Source organism: Agelaius phoeniceus, chromosome 9, assembly GCF_051311805.1.
Source record: "Agelaius phoeniceus isolate bAgePho1 chromosome 9, bAgePho1.hap1, whole genome shotgun sequence".
Lineage (NCBI taxonomy): Eukaryota > Metazoa > Chordata > Aves > Passeriformes > Icteridae > Agelaius > Agelaius phoeniceus.
The window spans coordinates 30,595,569-30,614,849 of NC_135273.1; the positions used below are offsets into that span (position 1 = coordinate 30,595,569).

The following is a 19,281-nucleotide window of genomic DNA, read 5'->3' on the forward strand; positions in this document are numbered from 1 at the left end:
AGTAAAATAAAATTTAGTATGCAAATTTGGAGTATTCCAACATGGAGAAGTATCATGAACAAAAATAACTGAGGGAGCAAAGAGGGATAAGGAGGAATCTGTTTAGTGGGAAGAAAATCACTACTAAACTTTTTAATAGTACAGTTTACTCATCAGCAAAGTGTAGCTGAAGATGATGCTTTGCTGCTGAAGTGGAATATGTCAGAAAAAGCTCTAACTTGATTTGAAATACCTGTGCAGGAGCTTTTCTGTGCTCCTTTGTCCTGCCCTGGTGCCCAGTCTGGTCGGTCTGATGGCACCTGGGTGATCCCAAACAGGTTTGTGCTGTGCTCTCTGCTTTTCCATGAACTCCATCCCCATTCCCAGTGCTTCCCATTGCTGGGCAGCATGGATGAGCAGATGTGTGTGGGGTCTCCTTCCCCAGCTGACATCTCAGTGCTGGAGTTGCCACAGGTGGGGAATGTCAGCATTCAGCATCCTGCCTGCTGCTGACAGCCCAGGGCAGGGCTGGTGATGGCCAGGCTGACATTTGCATGTTTGCTCACTGGCAAGTCACTCATTTCTCCAGAGGGAAAAGGGGAATTCTTTCAAGCTGCAAATCATGCTGCAGCTTACCATTTTCTTTCTCGTCTGCAATTTTCTTTCTCGTCTACAATTTTCTTTCTTGTCTACAATTTTTCACCCAAAGGGCTTTAATGGAAAGTTTCACAAACTGGGTCACTCTTTTTCCTGTACCTTCCATACACCTGAACCCTTTCCTGGAGGATGCTGTCAGACATGGAAAATCTACTTGGATATCCTGAAATAAGGGGGAATCGCAGTTGAACCATGCAGAAATAAGGCATGAAGCCTAAACTTCCATTTGGGTCTTCTGAAATTTCCTAAGAGGGAAAGTCTGACTGAGCTTCAGCATCCTGCCTCTGTTAGGAATATTGGCCACCAGAAGTAGATTCCCTTCATTAACTTTTGCAGGAGATTTAATGATTGCCTTGGGGTAGATGTCTAAACCTTACCTGGCAGTGGTCAGTGAATTCAATCCACTTTTAAGCTCCCTGTAACTGAGATTAACTGAGATTTAACTGAGATAACTGATTTAACTGAGATGTAATTGAGATTTAGCTGAGATAACCTGTACATGAAGACTACACTGCAGAGAATGTTTGTCATGGACATATTTTATGAAAAAACCTTTTGACAAGATTTTTTCTCCTGAGAAGCCTCAGAAGAAAAGAAAAACAATAATTATCTGCTGCTGTGGGATGCACCAGGTGCATCTTTGATTGGTCCATGTGAGTTGTTTCTGCTTGATGACCAATCACAGGTCCAGCGGTGTTGGGACTCTGATCAGTCACAAGATTTTATTATCATTCCTTTCCTTTCTAACCCTCTGATGAAATCCTTTCTTCTATTCTTTGGTATAGTTTTAATATAGCATTTTCTTTTAATATAATATATATCATAAAATAATAAATCAGCCTTCTGAAACATGGAGTCAAGATTCTCATCTCTTCCCTCGTCCTGAGACCCCTGGGAACACAACCACAAATGTTCATTAATTTTTTCGGAGGTTCTCAGGCTTTATAACCATGGCAGCTTATAGAAATATTTTCTTTCAGGTCAGGTAACCTGATGAATGCCTGGTGAAAGTGTTGCCTGTGATGGATATTCCAAAAGAAAATGCAGGGACAAGCATGGGTGTTCTGAAAGAACATGGCAAGAGAATGAGGTAAGAGATCATCACTTGTGATATGTGGTTATCATAAATGGCTCAACAGATCCCTGCAGCTCTGCACATGTTCAGTTCTGTTAAATGTCTTCTGGTGGTGCTACTGTGACCACACTGGAAATGACTGTGTGTCAAAGGGGGATGTTCAAGCAGACACTCCAATGGCAGAGCTTGCTGCCAGAGGGAGGAAGAGGAGGCATTCACTGTGCAAACACTGGGCAGCCACACAGGGAAAAGTCTCCCAGCAGGGACTCTCCCCATACCCTTGGCTCTGGCAGCTGGGATGCTCTGAGACAGTGCAAGGTGCTGAACCTCCTGAGTCAAGAAATGTACTCTGATTTGGGTGATCTTATGCCTTTTAAATGCACCTTCTCCTCCACCAGGAGGAGGCTGAATCATCAGCCTGGAGCCAAGAATTCACCCCAAACACAGGGGATTTTGGTTGTACGAGACATTTACTGCCTGTTGTGAGGTCTCTCTGGGCAGTCCTTGCCTTCAGCCTTTGGGTCCTCAGCAGATTTGCCTTTTTAAAGGTCCTCTGCTGCATTTGATTTTATTCTTTGTCATAATGAAATTGAAATATTTTGGGTGGCACATTTATTCTTGTGTTACAGACCAGTTTTGTTAATGTATTTTCTGCCTCATTGTATGGCTAGTCCTCACCTGTGACTTGAGACATCTGGGGGCATAGACCAATTCTGCACAGCCCTTTTCATCTGCAGCATACCTGAACAATGTGAAAATGTGTTCTTTTTCTCCAGCCCCTACTCCTTGTTTCATTTCACTCTCTGTAAAAAACAGGGGAAGAGCAGCTTTTCCCCCTCCTTGCTTAAGAAAGCTGCCCAAGGCAAGGCTTTAATGCTGAAACTGGCCTGACTGATACACAGGTTTAATGCTTTATAATTTTTGCAAGAATAAATTGTTATCATGCTCCAAATGGCATTAATTAGAGCTGTGCAATGCTGAAATGTTTCTTTCCTTTCCCTCTCTGTGCTCTGGAAGTTACAGTAGAAGGGAAGATCCCCTCTGTACCTGTTTGGTCATGATGGTGTTTTCTCTCCAAAGCAGAGATTGGATGGTTTGTCCTGGTATTTTCATCCTCTTGTGTGCATATCTCAGGTTTGGTGGTGCAGGGGCTGTGCTGAACTGAAAGCTGGGGGCCTGGCAGTTTCTGTCAGTGCTGTGACAGGTTTCATAACACTGGGGACAAACTTGGCTGTGAGTTTTTCTTTTCAAACCACACATCTCTATTAATTTGCCATGCAGGAAGCAGGGGGTATTTTATAGTCATTTATAGACTGAATTTTCCCATGCTGGAGACTGCTTTGTGGAATTTGCTGTTAAACTGCCTGGAATAGAAGGCCACTGCTGCTATTTGGGAAAGCTTTAAACTCCAGCCCACAGAGTTACAAAAGTGCAGGTTTCCCTGTGGCTCTGTCAGGCTCTCATCCAAAGAGGGAGCCCAGCACATCTTGCCCCAGTGCCACTGGAAGTGAAAAGCAATGTACAAGCAGTAAAAGCAGCAGGATGTTACTCCTGGAGCAGAGATCCAAGCTCACCTCTGGTAATTGGTTTAAGTTCCTTCCAGTTATTTCAGCTGAGCAAGAGGCTGCAGGGAAGTGTGTTCTCTGCATGCAGAGAACTTCAAAACCTGCAATGAGGCTGAGCACTACATCTTAGTTCAGATCATTCACCCAACCTGCTCACCTTTTTTACTCAAACATAAGTATTTCAAGCCTTCTGTCAATATTAGGTGACTCTGTACAGAATATGCTGTCAGATTTTCCCTCACTGTAGGTATTCAAGGATCCCAGACATAGCTGGAATTATTTGAAGTTAACAGATAACGATGATTCACCCATTAAGCCTGCATTCCTCTGAAGTTAATTCACAGAAAAAATATTCTTTGAAAAGGGAGAGCTCTGGTAGTGATTTATGGCACATTGACTTTGCAGGTGTGTAGAGCCAGTGTTATCCTTTATTGAGGTAAATGTTGGATTAGGGATACGTTTCTCCTTGGTGCTGGGAATCCCTGATTTGTTTTATGGGCTGTGATGTCCTTGCATACAAAGTGCTCTCCAGAGGTGACGTGCTCTGTGTGACAACGCTGTGAAACTGCTTCCCACTCCTGATCTTGGCTCTGCTTGCCTTGCTGCATGTGTGAGGGAGGTGATTTGTCCCAGGGCTGTGTTGGGAAGCACAAGTGACAGGAGATAAACCCCTGCCCGGCCCGAGTGTCACTTGCAGCCAAGGGACAATCTGTTAGGCACGGGCTCCTGCCTGGAGCTGGAGCTGGCTGTGCCCTGCAGCTCCCAGCACTGAGGGCTGCACCCTCCATGGCCCCTGGCAGCTGGGAAAGCCCTGCAGCAGCACACAGACTGCTGGGGGCACTGAAGGACGGGCTCACACCAAGGCTACAGCCTAGCCAAACTTTGGAGAGGCTCAGCAGGGCGTTTCTTCCCTCTCCTGTTAGACAGCATCATCCGCTGATGGCTGCAGGGTCAGGGATGTGTTTCTGCAGGTGCCTGCAGAGCCTCTGCTGCTGCTTCCTCCTTCTTTTTTTTTTTCCTCTTTCTCTCTTTTTCTTTCTTTCTTTCCCTCTCTTTCTCTCTCTCTTTCTCTCCCTCTCTTCTCCCTCTCTTCTCCCTCTCTTCTCCCTCTCTTCTCCCTCTCTTCTCCCTCTCTTCTCCCTCTCTTCTCCCTCTCTTCTCCCTCTCTTCTCCCTCTCTTCTCCCTCTCTTCTCTCTTTCTTGTCCGTCTTTCTTGTCCGTCTTTCTTGTCCGTCTTTCTTGTCCGTCTTTCTTGTCCGTCTTTCTTGTCCGTCTTTCTTGTCCGTCTTTCTTGTCCGTCTTTCTTGTCCGTCCTTCTTTCTTGTCCGTCTTTCTTTCTTGTCTTTCTTTCTTGTCTGTCTTCCTGTCTTTCCTGGGTTTTCTGGCCATAAGAGTTTTTTGGAAGCAATCAATTATTTGATTATTTGCATTTCTCAAAGCATCTGCTGGACAGGTTTTCTTGCATACCCAGTTCTGGTACCTGAGCTGAATGTTACTGTGTAAACAGGCCTGTTTTGAAGGCAAATACAGAAACTGATTTGCTTCCAGTTGGAAAAAATCCTGAGTGATGCCTTGGCTGGAGCACGTGGAGCCCTCTGATTACATTGGAGGGGTGTTTAAAGATGATGCTGATTTTCCTGCTGGGCTGGGTTCTTTGGGGGCTGTGGTCTGGAGGGTTCCATGGGGGAAGAGAGAAAGGCAGGATGCCTTTCCTTCTTTGTATGGAGATCTTTGCTTCAGAGAGAGACCAACACCTATGGGGCCACCTGCCCACTCTCACTGGGGGAGAAAACATGCAGCTGTTGAATGATCTCAGATTTATTGGACCCAATGGCTTTAATCACAGAGGATCTCTGCAAGTGGGGAAGCAAGCCCAGATCCAGCAGGAAGTGTATTTGAAATCTTCACTGGGCTGAAGGAGAGCCAGTAAACATTGCTAGTCTGGTGATTGACAAAAGAGGAGGGAATGGCTGAGCAGGAGAGAAATTACTGGCCTAAATAAACTATTTTTTGAGCAGCTCCAAGATAATTAACCTCTGACAGGTGGTCAATAAGAGGCAGCATAGTTTTGTCAGAATTAAATTCAGATTAAATCACAGCAATCAGATTTCTTCAGTGCTAATGCCAAAAGCCTTTCTTAGAGGGAAAGCAAAGAGAGTTCTAAGCTTAGGTTCCAGCAGAGAGGAAGCTTTTGGCAGCATTGCATTTGCCATTCCCATGAGGAGAATAGATAAATTAATATAAGCTGCCTGTGGCTCTCTTCTAAAATGCAAGGCCTCTCCATAATCCTGATTCCTTCAAGGCCTGGTCTTGGGCATTTCCTTGAATGCTGAAGTAGCTAACAAGGCACACACTTGCGGATAATACTGGTTTAAAGGGGATACAAGAATAAAATTCTTGATTTTAGCAGAAAATACAGGATTAAAAGGAAGGTGGCAAGTTTGAAAAGCCATCTGACCTTAAATGAGAGTAGGATTCAGGGTGAAGTTAAGCTCTTAGCCCTGGGTGGGAGCAATCATCTGCTCAGAGCCAGGCCAGGGGAAAGCCAAGAAGCTACAAAAGCACAGAGGAGGATTTGGAGGGTGTGGGGAGCCCTAAAGCAGCAGAGCCAGCTTTTCCCAGGAGAGACAGCACTGAGGGCTGCTCAGCCAGCACAGCAAGGGACACAGCTCCCACTGCTGATCCTGGGGTTGGGAGGGCAGCAAAAATGGGACAGTGGGGAAAAACCAGAGGAGAACAAGGGGACAGTTGGGAAGAGGGGATTGTTTCATCAGGAGCAGGCTGACAAAAGCCATTTTATCCACCAAGGAGGTAACAGCTGACTGTAAATGGTGTCCTTCCCATTCTCAGTGCTCACAGCAAACCAGATTCCTGCTCTAGGCTTTCAAACACACCAAATGGGAGGCAGGTTGCACATGGGGAAGAATCTGTGAGTGGCAAGGAGGGCTGTCACATTAGAGAAAGCTTGCAAGGTAACTGGGGAGGTCTTCATTACTCACTGAGAAGAAAAGTTTCCAGCAGAATTTTTAGCAAGAGGAGAGACAACATCCCTACCCCCAGGAGTCCTTTTAATTGAGGTCAGCCAGGTTTCAGAGCAGGGAAAGAGGTCAAGTGGCTTTTCAGCTCCAAGGTGCCATCCCTTTCAGATGCAGGGACACTAATTTTCAGCTGCATTATGTGTACAGGGAAATAGCTTCTTCCAAACTCCATGTGATTGTGCCCTTTTGCCTCTCTTTTGTGAAAGGATAAATGTGGCTGTTAGAGTGAACATTTTTGTTTCATTTTTTATGATTCTGCCAGATGCATTGTTCTTTTTTCTCTTTTATGCTCTTTGAGATGTATTTTGCCAGTTCTTTGATGGTATATTAAAATTTCTTAGTGTTTCTAAAAGCTCTGGGTTGTTTTAATCATTTTTATTTGTTGCTTTATCTGTGAAAGTTTTCTTCTTCTCTGCTTACCTTATTTTTTTTTCCTGTATCAACTTCTCTGTTCTTTTAGTAGCTGTGCATAGTGTTTTCCCCTCCATGGGATTTCAGAAGAGAGAGGCAGCAGAGGAAAGCCAGTGCATGATGTAGCTGAGCCATTTCCTCCATCTCTTTGGGACAGATGACTTCTCTTTCTTCATCTCCCTTTTCCCTCATGAACTACTTTTTAAAGATACTTCTTTGATATGTCTTAAGATGGTTTTTAAAACAGTGATGATCACCATTAACTGAAGATCTTGACCTTCTTGGCTTGCCCAAAGGCTCTCCTACACTCGAGTTGCAGTGGGGTGCCTGTCCTAAAGAAGAAATTTCTGGTGTGCTGAACAGGAAATGTGACAGATCCTTCCCACCAAGAGTGTTATTGTTCAAACCAGACCAGAATGGGAAGAACCAGGCCTTGCTGAGCACCAACCATGAAAGCAGATGTTCAGACAAGCTGCCAAGTGGGTACAAAATGCTGCTCACACACACACATGCACTCTGAAATACTGTAAATATTATCCTAGAGAAAATGATGACAGATTTACATCTGCACAGCCTCACACTGCCACTGTAATGCTCTAATAACAAAAGACTGCAGTGCCCACGGTTTCCTTCCCACTGGAAATGGAGCAGACTGCAGCATATGCTTGCTCTGATAGGAATTAAAAGTAGGCTGACATTCATTATTAACATTTCATTCACAGTTTAAGTATTAAATAAAAGAAATTTCCTATTGTTTCTCTGGGAAAGCTAACTGCTTGCTGGGGCTAATGGCAGGAAAATGGGCTTTTTGTGCTGCTGTGCTCTCCCAGGGCCTCCAAGCCCGCCGTGGCTTCTGGGCTACCCTGCTGTGCGTTTCAGAGCAACTCAAACATCCTTATTTCACCAAAAATAAGCTAACAGTGATGACTAGGCCAAGGATACAAAATGTCCTGCTTTGTAGACAAGTTTCAGATACTCCTGGGAGATTTGGCAGATGTTGTTGCTGGGGTTTGAGCTGTGTGTGGGTTCTGTGTTTCACCTCTGTGGGTCTCATCACAGGAGTGAGGAGGCTGCAGGGTAAGGGACACAGACAGGATTTGGGTTATTTGGCTTGGAGTCCACAGACCATTGGTGTGCTTAGCTGAAATTGGGGGTTTTGGTAGTGAAACAACAGCACACTCTGAAGGTACACAGTTTCTGTGTAGATAAATAGAGATTCTGTGAAGGAAAGCCTCCTGATTCCCTGCATGGCTCAGGCATCACACCAAAGATTTGTCATTTTAGTGCTCTGAAATCAGAGAATTTAGACAAGCAGGATTCTACTTATAGCCAGTGATAGTGGGATAGCTAGGGCATCACCATCCCAAAAATCAGTCATTGGCTGATGGGGGTCATTAGCAAAATGCTCATTCACAATCAGTCAAAAAAGGAAAAGAAAACACAGGTTGGTTTTGCAATTGCCATAAGAATGTACTCTGAGGGTCTGTAAAGAGTGGTTTCAGTTTCCAGCACTGCTGGCCTCCTCTGGAGATCAGGGTGAGCTGTAGCAGAGAAATAAATGTTTGTGTTGGGATTGCTTTCAGGGCAAGCCTTCAGTGCTCAAATACTTTGTTTAGCACAAGTCATTCACTTACCCCTGCATTCATTCAGTCATTCATTCATGCATTTCTGAAAGGGCTTTGCTGTTCTGTATGTACTGTGAGATCCCTTGGCTCACTTTTCAATTTATGAAGGGCTCTCAGGAGAGGTTCAATGATAGCAAACACCACAAACTGCTCCTGCTGCTGCCCTACCTGCAGGTTGTGGGGCAGTCAAGGACAGAAGCAGCTGAAGTTTTATTCACAATGGACAAAACCCTAAAAAATGTTTTCCACATACTCAGCAAATGACAACTGTGTTGTCTTTTAGATGCCATTTTGTGTTTTAATCAATGAAAGCAGGGTATTTCTGACATTTTCAGTATCAGCACCTCATTTGACTTTTTTTTTTCCCCTCTATACTCAGCTAAAATCTGTTGAGCTTTATTATTCTTAAAGAATATTAGGTCTTGCAGCCCAGACTTACATGGGATATTTATATATGTGGCTTGGATGGCTGCCTATAAGCCATATACTTCAAAGTGAATTTCCCAGAACTGGAGACAGTCTATGGCCTGCAGCATTATGGAAATTTCCTTTTTTTTTCTTTGCATATGAAGGGAGCTTTCAGAGCCAGCATTACTCCCATGGGCTCTTTGCCTGTGCCTCCATAAAGAGGATGCTTCCTTGGACACTTCTGGAGGTCTCTTCTCACCTCTCTTGGACTGGGAAGCCAGGAGAAGTGTTACCTCTGGTGGTTTGTGTCAGAGGAGCCCAAGAGATTGTCTGGGTTGGAGCTGGGAGAGGTGCTGGGGCCTGTCAGGTCAAGGGAGCTCACACAGATTTTTCTGCACTTCATGGCTCCGCTGTCTGAATGTTCAGAGTCACAGAAGTGCATTTCCAACCCCATGGTAGCCATCTAAATGTATCTCACGTGTCCAAGTGTATGTGTGGTGTGCATTGTTCTCACTCTACAAACAGCTGCTTGCAGCAAGAGACAAAGAGCCTTAAAAAATCACCATTAATGAGTTCCTGGTGCCTGGTTTTGTGTTTGGTGTGTGGAATAGAGCCCTGAATGAGTCAGGGATCGATTCCATTTGCTCTGATTTAGTTAAATATATCAGGCTGAGCTATAAATACTCCCTGTGAATTCCCCCAGTAGCATCATTTCTCTCTTTGTTTACCAGTTGCTGTAACTATCCTGTTGAAGATTAGTCACTGCAATAGGGGCTCTAATGAAGGGACCCAGCTCCTAACTGGGTGTGTGGCTGTCACACAGTGCACTCATCAGCACTCCTGTGCATCCCTGGGCTTCATCTTGGAGCACCTTGAACAGGACAAATGGAGAGTCCTTCTCCAGATAAACCCTGGCCAGGGACATGGGACACTTGTCTGAGAGCAGGAATCCAATGTTTAAATCCTTGCTGCACAGCCTTGAGAGGGCCTTTGGAACAGGGCTTTCTTCATCACCCAGATATCATTAGTCCTATGGAGTTCCCATGTTCATCTGGCCTTTCCAAATTTTATTGCTGTTATTAAAATTGATGGAATGGAAATAAATCAAGGCTTGGGGAGGATTGACTAATCTGCTCTCATTAATGTGGGTTTTTTTATGTTGAGCTGGAATTCTTAACTACAGGTGAACTTTAAATATTATTCATTCACATGGCAGGAGTTTGAAGGGATTCAAAGCACCTGCTTTCACATCACTTAAGGGGGAATATTCTATCAGCCCAAGTTCATTGAAAATTTGCTGGAAGTTCATCTGGAAGGTTCATGAACCTTGGCTGCTTTGCCTTGATTTTCAATCCCAGCAGATTCTTGAATGCACTTGCAGCAGGTAAAAGAATGCCCTGGTGTATTAACAATATTAATTAACTTCCTATGTAAACAAAAATTCTTGTAGGTGATCTCTAAATAGTCCAGCAGAGAATATTCATTAGGTGAAAAAACAGGAACCTAAAACTTGTGAGTGTTTGGAAGGCTTAAACACTTAGAGATATTTGCATAGAGTCCCTACACAAATCCCACCCTGCAGAGCGTTATTCTGACACTGTTCCAGTTACAAATTCCATGTTGGATTTATTTAAGACATTATCTGCACCATCAGAGGGAATGGAGGTGACAGCAGATACACAGGGGAAGCAAAGTGTGGCAGTGAGGGGGGCCAAGGCTGGGGACAGGGGACAGAGACAGGGCTGAGAGAGCAGGGAACAGGGGCAGGGAACAGGGACAGGGCTCAGGGAATAGGGACAGGGACAAGGGACAAGGCTCAGAGAACAGGGACAAGGGACAGGACTCAGGGAAAAGGGACAGGGAATAGAGACAAGGCTTGGAGAACAGAGAACATGGACAGGGAACAGGGACGGGGCTCAGAGAACAGGGACAAGGGACAGGGCTCAGGGAATAGAGACAGGGACAAGGGACAGGGCTCAGGGAATAGAGACAGGGACAAGGGACAGGGCTCAGGGAATAGGGACAGGGACAAGGGACAGGGCTCAGAGAACAGGGACAAGGGACAGGACTCAGGGAAAAGGGACAGGGAATAGGGACAAGGCTTGGAGAACAGAGAACATGGACAGGGAACAGGGACGGGGCTCAGAGAACAGGGACAGGGAACAGGGACAAGGCTCAGAGAACAGGGACAGGGAATAGGGACAAGGCTCAGAGAACAGGGACAGGGAACAGGGACAAGGCTCAGAGAACAGGGACAGGGAATAGGGACAAGGCTCAGAGAAAAGAGAACATGGACAGGGAACAGGGGAGAGGATAGGACGCAGGGGACAGGGAACAGCCCTGCAGGGGCAGCTGAGCAGCACAGCTGGCCTGGCTCACCCCCTGCCATCCCCTCTGTGCCCAACTTGAGAACCCAACCAGGACAGAAGTTTGGGCACACTGAAGAGTAAAAGGCCAGTGAGGCCATGAACAGCACCCCAGTGTTCTGGTGAACTGCAAGCAGTATTAGCAGAAGGCAGTGGAAGAAAAGGAGTCAGAAAGCCATAATGTGTGACAGAAACCATAGGCATGACTGTCTTTTATTCAGGTGTTGTGTCTGCCTGTAAACAATGGATTGCAGGCTTCTTTGTACAGAAAATTACCTTTTCTGCCTGAATAACTTGGGGAAAGATAACGCTCTCTCTGCTGCCCTTGATCTGTCCTTGTATCTTGTAGTTCTCACTTGCTGGAGGAGCTGGACCAGGCTGGGAGCATTTTCTCAAGAAGCTGTCAGGAGGCTAAAGCTGGGCTTAATCAGGGAAAGAGAGCACTGTAATTTACATTATTTGATGAAGGTATTGCACAAAAAAGTATTCACCCTGATTCTTCATCTAAAACTCTCAAAGCTGCTTGATTTTGATGTTTTGAATCTCTGAAATGGTTTTGTTCTTCTAATCCAGAAATGGTAACACAGCAATTTAAAAGAGGACTGCAACTTTCCTGTATAAAAAAAGACAAACCTTTGTTTCAAAGAAGGCTTGTATCTCTAATGTGTATCAAGAGATAAATGCTGATCACTTTTTTAAATGTCAAAACACATTCATTCAAGTCATTGTCAAATTCTAGTTTCACTCTTAAAAGAATTTCTGAAGGGATTATTTGGATTATTTCTTGATCACAGAAAAATGATATTTTTTAAAGAGATTTTATCAAATAGCAGAATTTTAAAATTTTTAATAAAGGTTTCTTTGCAGATGCTGAGTGTAGGAAGTTACAATGGATGAGGGATTGATTCCTGAGTCAGGAGCTGGGTTAGCTCTGTGCTGTGGAGGGGAAGAAGCCTCTGGAGCAAACTGTCCTTGTCCAGGCTGCACTGAATTCCACCCTGGCTCTCCCCTGGTGGTTCCAAGGTAATAATAATTATTATTTTAAGAGTTTCAGCTCAGTGTCTGTCACACTGCAAGGTACATGTGGAGTTTTCACTGTTCTTACAGCAGAGTGCCAAGAGCCCTCTTTGCCTGCAGAACTGGAGAACTGTGCAGGGCAGGAGGAGTTCAGCCTCCTTCATTCCTGCCCATAACATCCTCTGGGAGTGATCTGTAAGTTTTATTTCACTTACTTTTATTTTACTTTGATTTGCCCAGGAACTGTGGAAAGGTTACAGAATCATGGAATAGCTGGGGTTGGAAGGGACCTCTGGAGATCATCCAGTTCAAACCCCCTGCCAAGGCAGGGTCACCTGGAGCAGGTGGCACAGGAATGTGTCCAGGAGGGTTTGGGTTGTCTCCACAGAGGGACACTCCAGGACCTCCCTGGGCAGCTGCGTGGGACTCTGCCACCCTTAACATAAGCAAGTTTTTCTACTGAGGTGGAATTTCTTGGTTGTAGTTTATGGACATTGCTCCTTGTCCTGTCTCAGGGGACCATTGAACAGAGTCTGGGATCATCCTCTTGGGACCCAAATGACAGATTGTTAAAATGGCCTCTGGCAGGGACAGGGACAGTGAACTGCTGACTCTGGACAGGAGCCCAGGGGTGCCCAGGGGGCACGAGGCCAATGGCCCCTGGCTGTGCCAGCCATGGGGTGGCCACAGGCCCAGGGCAGGGCCTGTCCCCTGGGCTGGCCCTGCTGAGGGACCTGAGGGCTGTGTCCAGCTCTGGGCCCTCCTGGCCAGAGAGCCCTGGAGGGGCTGGAGCGTGTCCAGGGCAGGGGCTGGAGCCCCAGGAGGGGCTGAGGGAGCTGGGCAGGGGCTGAGCCTGGAGCAAAGGAGGCTCAGGGGGCCCTTGTGGCTCTGCACAACTCCCTGCCAGGAGGGGACAGCCAGGGGGGGCCGGGCTGTGCTGCCAGGGAACAGGGACAGGACAAGGGCAAAGGGCCTCAAGCTGGGCCAGGGGAGGCTCAGCTTGGATATAAGAAATATTTCCTCAGCAAATGAGTAGCCAGGTGAGAGTCCCCATCCCTGGAAGTACTCAAAATATGTGTGAATGTGGCATTTGGGGACATTTTTAATGGTGAACATGACAGTGGTACTCAATTGACAGTTGGAGTGTAGGATCTTAGAGGTGTTTTCCAGCCCTAAAGATTCTGTGATTCCATAAATCAGTTGAGGGTGGAGGGCTGTGGTGTTGTGCTCACACCTGGAGTGGCAGGGACATATCCACCACCACTGAGAAACAAAAGCTCTGCAGAAAGAGTTCCTTCAGACAGGATCTGTGTGACACCCTACTGATGGCACTACACAAGTTGCTTTAATGTCATTGTCCCTTCCTGAACTTGGTGGGACATTTGTGTTTGGAGAGCGCTGTCAGGTTTGAGGGAGGCCCAGCCCTTCCTGGGTGAAGCTTTGTGGCTCCTCACAGCTGTCACACACAAAGGCAAGTGGGCACACTGACTTTGAAACAAAAGCATTGGTGTCTGCACATCCCTTTTTGCATGTGCCAGCGCTGAAAACAAGTCCAGAGGCATTTTTCAACAGTTTGGCCCATAAACTTCTCAGTTTGTTCAAACCACAGGGGATGGTGAGAGAGTCTAGATTAATTTTGAAGACTTGGCATATGAAATTCAGCTTGCATAAATTTGAAGGTAATATGTGCTTGGAACAACAATACAAACCTCTCATGCTGCTGAGCTTTAAACTTTCCCCTTCCTCTGAGAAAAAGAAATTCTCGTTCTTGCTGGTAAAGCCAGCAGAGTGAAAATCTCTCCAGATCACATCAACAGTAGGAAAAAGCAAAAATTACATCTTCAACTCATTAGGGAATGGAAAGCAATGCAGAGAAATTTAAGATTTTATTGTCAGTGACAGTCATGAGCCTTTGTTTGGAACGTGAATTATTCCCCACTAAAAAAAAAAATACAGAAATAATTCTGCAAAGATGCAGAGGACAGCAAGGCTAATGTCAGGTTTTTGGACCACTACTTTGCAAGATCTATCTTAAATGGGAAGAAACAAAGAAAAAAAAAACCCAGCCTGGATTCCAGGAATCTGTCATAATTCAGTGGAATTGATGGCAGGCAAAGAAAGTGAAATGGAGGGAATATTTCATTAGAGCACCCACAGCCAACCTGTGAAGCTGGAAGCCAGTCAGGGGGAGAGCTGAACATTACAGCTGAGTGGGGTTGCTGCTTTTTGGCTAAGGCTGGTGGGGTTTTTGTGCCCAGCACTGATAGGCACAGTCATGTGTGTATGGAGGGGATCAAATTGAATATAGCTGAATGCAGGATGGAATAGAATGAATTGAAGATAAGGTGTTTGCCACAAGTATCAGCAAATAACTTTCCTCTACAGAAAGAAGGGAAAAAACCCCACAAATTGTTGTTACCACTGAGTTATTACAACAGGTCCCCACTTTTATCCTGTTGTCACTTTTTCTCAGTCTCCATCCCCCAAAAAGGAGTTTGTTTCTCAGAGAACCTCCCTATGTGTCATGTGGTTTCAAGTGTTTTGCCCTGTCAAAAATGCAGTTATTCCTTGAGCTGTGAGAAAACAATGACTGAGACAGTGTCATATTCATGGGGCTGCTTTATTTTGTTTGACATTACAAATATCTAAGGGCAAAAAGCATAAATCATATTTCTGAATGTGTTTATGGAGGATGGGCTTTTGCTCCTGTAGTTTTTATGTGCTAGTTGGACTTTACTGTTACTGTTTTCCTAATTGGAGCAGATTGGCTTTTATACCAATCTTGGTACAGAAGTACAAATTGGTTTTTGAGGAACATTTCTTTCAGTTCATGGGGGGAGATGATTTTTCCCTACTTCAGCTTGCTTCCTATTTCCATAGCAGCTTGGAATAAAGAGCAGTGAATTCATTAGGAAACTTCACACTGACTCTGGATCACACATCAAGAGTAAACCCAAAACAGAAAGGTGAACCCAGCCTCTCTCCCCAAAATCCCAGGTGCTAACAGATTAAAATATTCCACTGAACCAAGGTTGGTGAACCACCTCTAACTCTGATGGGTTATCCAGGGCAAAGAGGAGTGTTTGTACTGGGGAAAACTGGACACTGTGCAGCTTAATTAAGCCAGAATTAGAGTTCTTGTTTTGTAGTAATGAATTGTCATGCAAATACTGAAAGTCATCTCCTCATGTTGTGATTTCTCCTAAATTTCTCCCACTAAAGCCATGGCAGAAGGGAACATTTAGACAAAAACTTGCTGTTTGTCCCCTAGCTCTCTGTATGCTGCCCTGAGCAACTTTAATTCACTAAAAGAAATCAAACATAGCAAAATGTGTAAATAAATAACACTGTTGTATCTTCATTGAGTGGAAATAATTAGGGAATATTCCCAATAAGCAGGGAATTACAGAGTCCATGAGGTTGGGAAGGACAAATCCAGCTCCTCCTGCACTGCCAAGGCCCCCTCTGAACCAGGTACCCAAGTGCCACCTGTACAAGTCTTTAAAATCCCCTCAGGGACAGTGATTGCTCCACTGCAGCCTATTCCAGTGCTGGACAAACCTCTGGAGAAGGAGTTTTTCCTATCAGCCAAGAGGAATAATCATAGGATATAACAGAAGGATGTGGAGGGAAAAAAAAGCCAAAGGATTCTGTGGACCTTTATTCTAGATAACATTGTGGATTAATAACTATTCTAAATTGTCCATAAATTTAGGACATGAATGTACAGAGAATAAACATTTCAAGGAGAGCAATGGGAAACAGAATTCAACTGATCTTGTGGCTGCACATGGAGACATGGAAAATAACATGAAACAAAATGAAGTGGTTTAGTTTTCAGTACCACCCATTAAAATATTTCTGTATTTCCTTGGAGTTTAAATTTTACTGAGCTGTAATTACTGAGTAAATGCATATTTAAAATTAATTCAGTTCAGGGCAAGCTTTGGCTAACTTTTTAAGCTTGAGATAAAGTGAGCATCTGAGTGCTTGCTGTGGTGCAAAGAAATTCATCATTTTGTTTGACTAAATGTCAATTCTTTTTATAGGATTGTAATGGTTTTAAATTGAAGTCACAAAATTACAAGAGAGTGATTAAAAGATTTGCTGTCATCAGACCAAAATTTAGAGAAATACTTTAAACTGAGGAATATATTTCAGGTCAGTGAACAGGGTAATGGTTGAACACTTTTCCATTCAAGTACAATTAGCATTTATGAATTATTAATTCAATCAATCCATTTGTTGTACATTAATTTGAAGAACTATGTGGAAACACATGTAATTCCTACTTCACATGATGTGAGGTCCACTGAGAAGTGGGCACTTGTCTAGGAAGATCCTTCAGAAAGGAATGAAGCCCGTGGGAAATGCTCTAGTTCAACCCCAAAATCAGAGAAATGGAGGAGCTGTAGGGGGAGCCTGGTGAGTGCATGTCCCATCAAACAGCACTAAGTCTTTCTTTACCCCATTTTTCCCCTCCAGCAGAGCAATTCTGGCCTCAGACCTTGTGGCTTGTGTGATTTCTCTGTCTGTACTGGGGAAAACTGGACACTGTGCAGCTTAATTAAGCCAGAATTAGAGTTCTTGTTTTGTAGTAATCAATTGTCATGCAAACACTGAAAGTCATCTCCTTATGTTGTGATTTCTCCTAAATTTCTCCCACTAAAGCCTTGGCAGAAGGAAACATTCTCATGGCCCAGGTCATTGAAAGAAGAATGAGGCAGCACCAAAAATGGGGTGATGGCAGCAACCACTGCACATTCCCATGCTCTGGGTGTCCTTCAGAGAGTTGGAGCAGAGCTTTTTCATACAGAAATACCCAGGTAGCTATTTCCATTTTTTTCTCTTTTATTTGGAATAGAGCCTTGATGTCTCATTTGCTTGGGTAGAAAATGGTTTGGTGTCTTCTGTGTCCCTCAAGGGAGTAGGAAACCCTCCCTCCACCCTCCTGTGGCCAAAAAGGGAGAGGGAATGGGCTCCAGGAGCTCAGGTGCTGGGAGGGAGGGAGGGAGGGAGCTCTGTGTGTTGGACCAGGCACATCAGCATCTTCTCCAGGCTGACATCAGGGATTCTTCCTCCTGCACCGAGCTGGCAGCCTGTTTCTATGGTGATCTCCAAGACACTGATGGATTTGCTGTGCTTATGTAACACACTCCAAAAAACCTCAACATAACCACTGGGCTCCTTGTCAGTGGTTTGGGGTGTAGCCTGGACATGAGGACAGACAATGGCTGGGTGTTTGAGCAGAAGCAGAGGAGGGCCATGAGTTTGAGGTCAGTTCCCCCCTCATCTGGTCACTGCTGACCAGCTGTGATGTGTGCTGCTGAAGGCTTTGCTGGTGGAGATTTCTGGGAGAGCACCAGCCATGCATATTTGCTCTCAGGGATGTGAGGCACCAAGTGCATGATCCCCAGGCACTCCATTTCACCTGGCTCTCTGATTCCCTTTTTGCTTTCTGGATGCACAGAGCTGCACCCTAATCAAACTGACTACACCTAGTGTTCTCCCAATGCCTTGGTCAAAGTTTGCCTTTTTTCCCCTTCCCCATTTCATTGTAGTTCAGGCTGTATTTGGGGCAGGTCCTTTTTTTAACCCACGCTCTCCTTTCCCCACCTCCCTCCCTGCACACACACACACACCATCTGCCATTCCTGGGTTTATTTGGTTTCATGGAAATGTCATCTCTCTCTCAGAGCAGATGGATTCAGGTGGTTCCTGCTGGAGTTAAATGCCAGAGAGGGGGGTGTGGCAGTGTCCTACACGTGGCAATCCATGCCACACACACACCAGGGCTACCAAAGGGGACACTTTGTGATGTCCCCTTGTCTCCTGTGGGCAACAGGCAGTGACAGAGGAAAAGCTCAGAGAATCCAAACCATCAGTAGCTGGGTTTGTGATCTAAACTGCAGGCTAAATGCTTGGATGTTTGGCTGTCTTGGAGGTCCTTTGCCTCCAAAATGCTTGCTTGCTGTGCATATTGCCCTTAGAATCTCTATCAGAAATATTTCTAATATCTATTGCACGTATTTTAAAAATAGATATTATTAAAATATGAATTAATCAGTGTTGTCATGGCACATACTTGCCACACTAAGTGAGCAGTGTGGCACATTACTGGGTTTAACTTCAGTTACAATATTCCACTGTGGATCTACTGCTATCAAGCTGTTGACAGGTGCTCATAAATTTCCTAAATCCTTTGAAATGAAAATGAAGCAAGATCTTAGAGGAAATACAGATGGACAGACAGGACATAGATACACCTCCCAAGGTCTCCATGAATGTGCTGTTTGACTAGATTGTTTAGATGCCCAACAGTTGTACTAAATCCAGCTGCTCTTGTGTCCTTGCTTCCTTAGCAGGTGCTGTATTCAGAATAGGAGTTGTTTTTCTGCTCTTTCTTCCTTGTGTGTGAGTTAAATGTGCTTTATTGTCCTTCCACCAAAGCTCAAGGTCCCTGTTTCCAGCAGCACCGTGTGGCTGCCACGATGTGCCATCAAAATTTAGTGGTTTTTAACTACCCACTTTTATACATTTTAAAGAACAATCTTTTCCCTATTGTCCCATCCAGCCTGGCCTTGGGCACTGCCAGAGATCCAGGGGCAGCCACAGCTTCTCTGGGCACCCTGTGCCAGAGCCTCAGCCCCTGCTCCCAGGGAACAATTCCTTCTTAATATCCAGTTCAAACTTTCCCTCTTTCAGTTTAAAGCCAAAATATGCTGTACCTCTGATCCAAAAAGGATAATATATACAGGGCCAAAAAAACCCAATCCCTTCACATTCCACATCACCTGCATGAAACACAGCTTTAAATTAACCTCCAGCCAGGGGAAGGACGTTTTTCTAAAGGACTGCTCATCCCATATTGAAGTTGTTCTCTCTGTGTCAGGTGAGTTGAGCTGCCCTTCCCTTTCAGCAGTGAGTAACTCTGAGTAGTTTTGGCTGAATAATTTATCTGTGGATGGTTGAAGGAAGGCTCTGCTCATGGAAATTCCTATGGATTTGAATCCTCTTTCTGGGGAAGGACTGACCCACACAGTGACTGTTCAACACAGCAAAATCCCACTGGCACCACTGGGGTGTGGAAGGAGATTGGGAATGTTCAGGGGAGCTGTGGGAGCTCGAGGCTGCCAGCAG

At 45.0% G+C, this 19,281-nt stretch overlaps 1 long non-coding RNA gene across 1 annotated transcript in view; it reads left to right on the forward strand.

Moving 5' to 3' along the window:
- The first annotated feature begins 1,625 nt into the window (after positions 1–1,625).
- The window catches only part of LOC143694828 (uncharacterized), a 91,519-nt gene continuing 73,863 nt past the window's right edge, over positions 1,626–19,281 (forward strand). The window contains exons 1-5 of the long non-coding RNA XR_013183545.1: positions 1,626–1,726; positions 11,474–11,592; positions 11,992–12,147; positions 12,232–12,336; positions 16,813–16,967. This is a non-coding gene — a long non-coding RNA (uncharacterized LOC143694828). The remainder of the gene's footprint in view (positions 1,727–11,473; positions 11,593–11,991; positions 12,148–12,231; positions 12,337–16,812; positions 16,968–19,281) is intronic.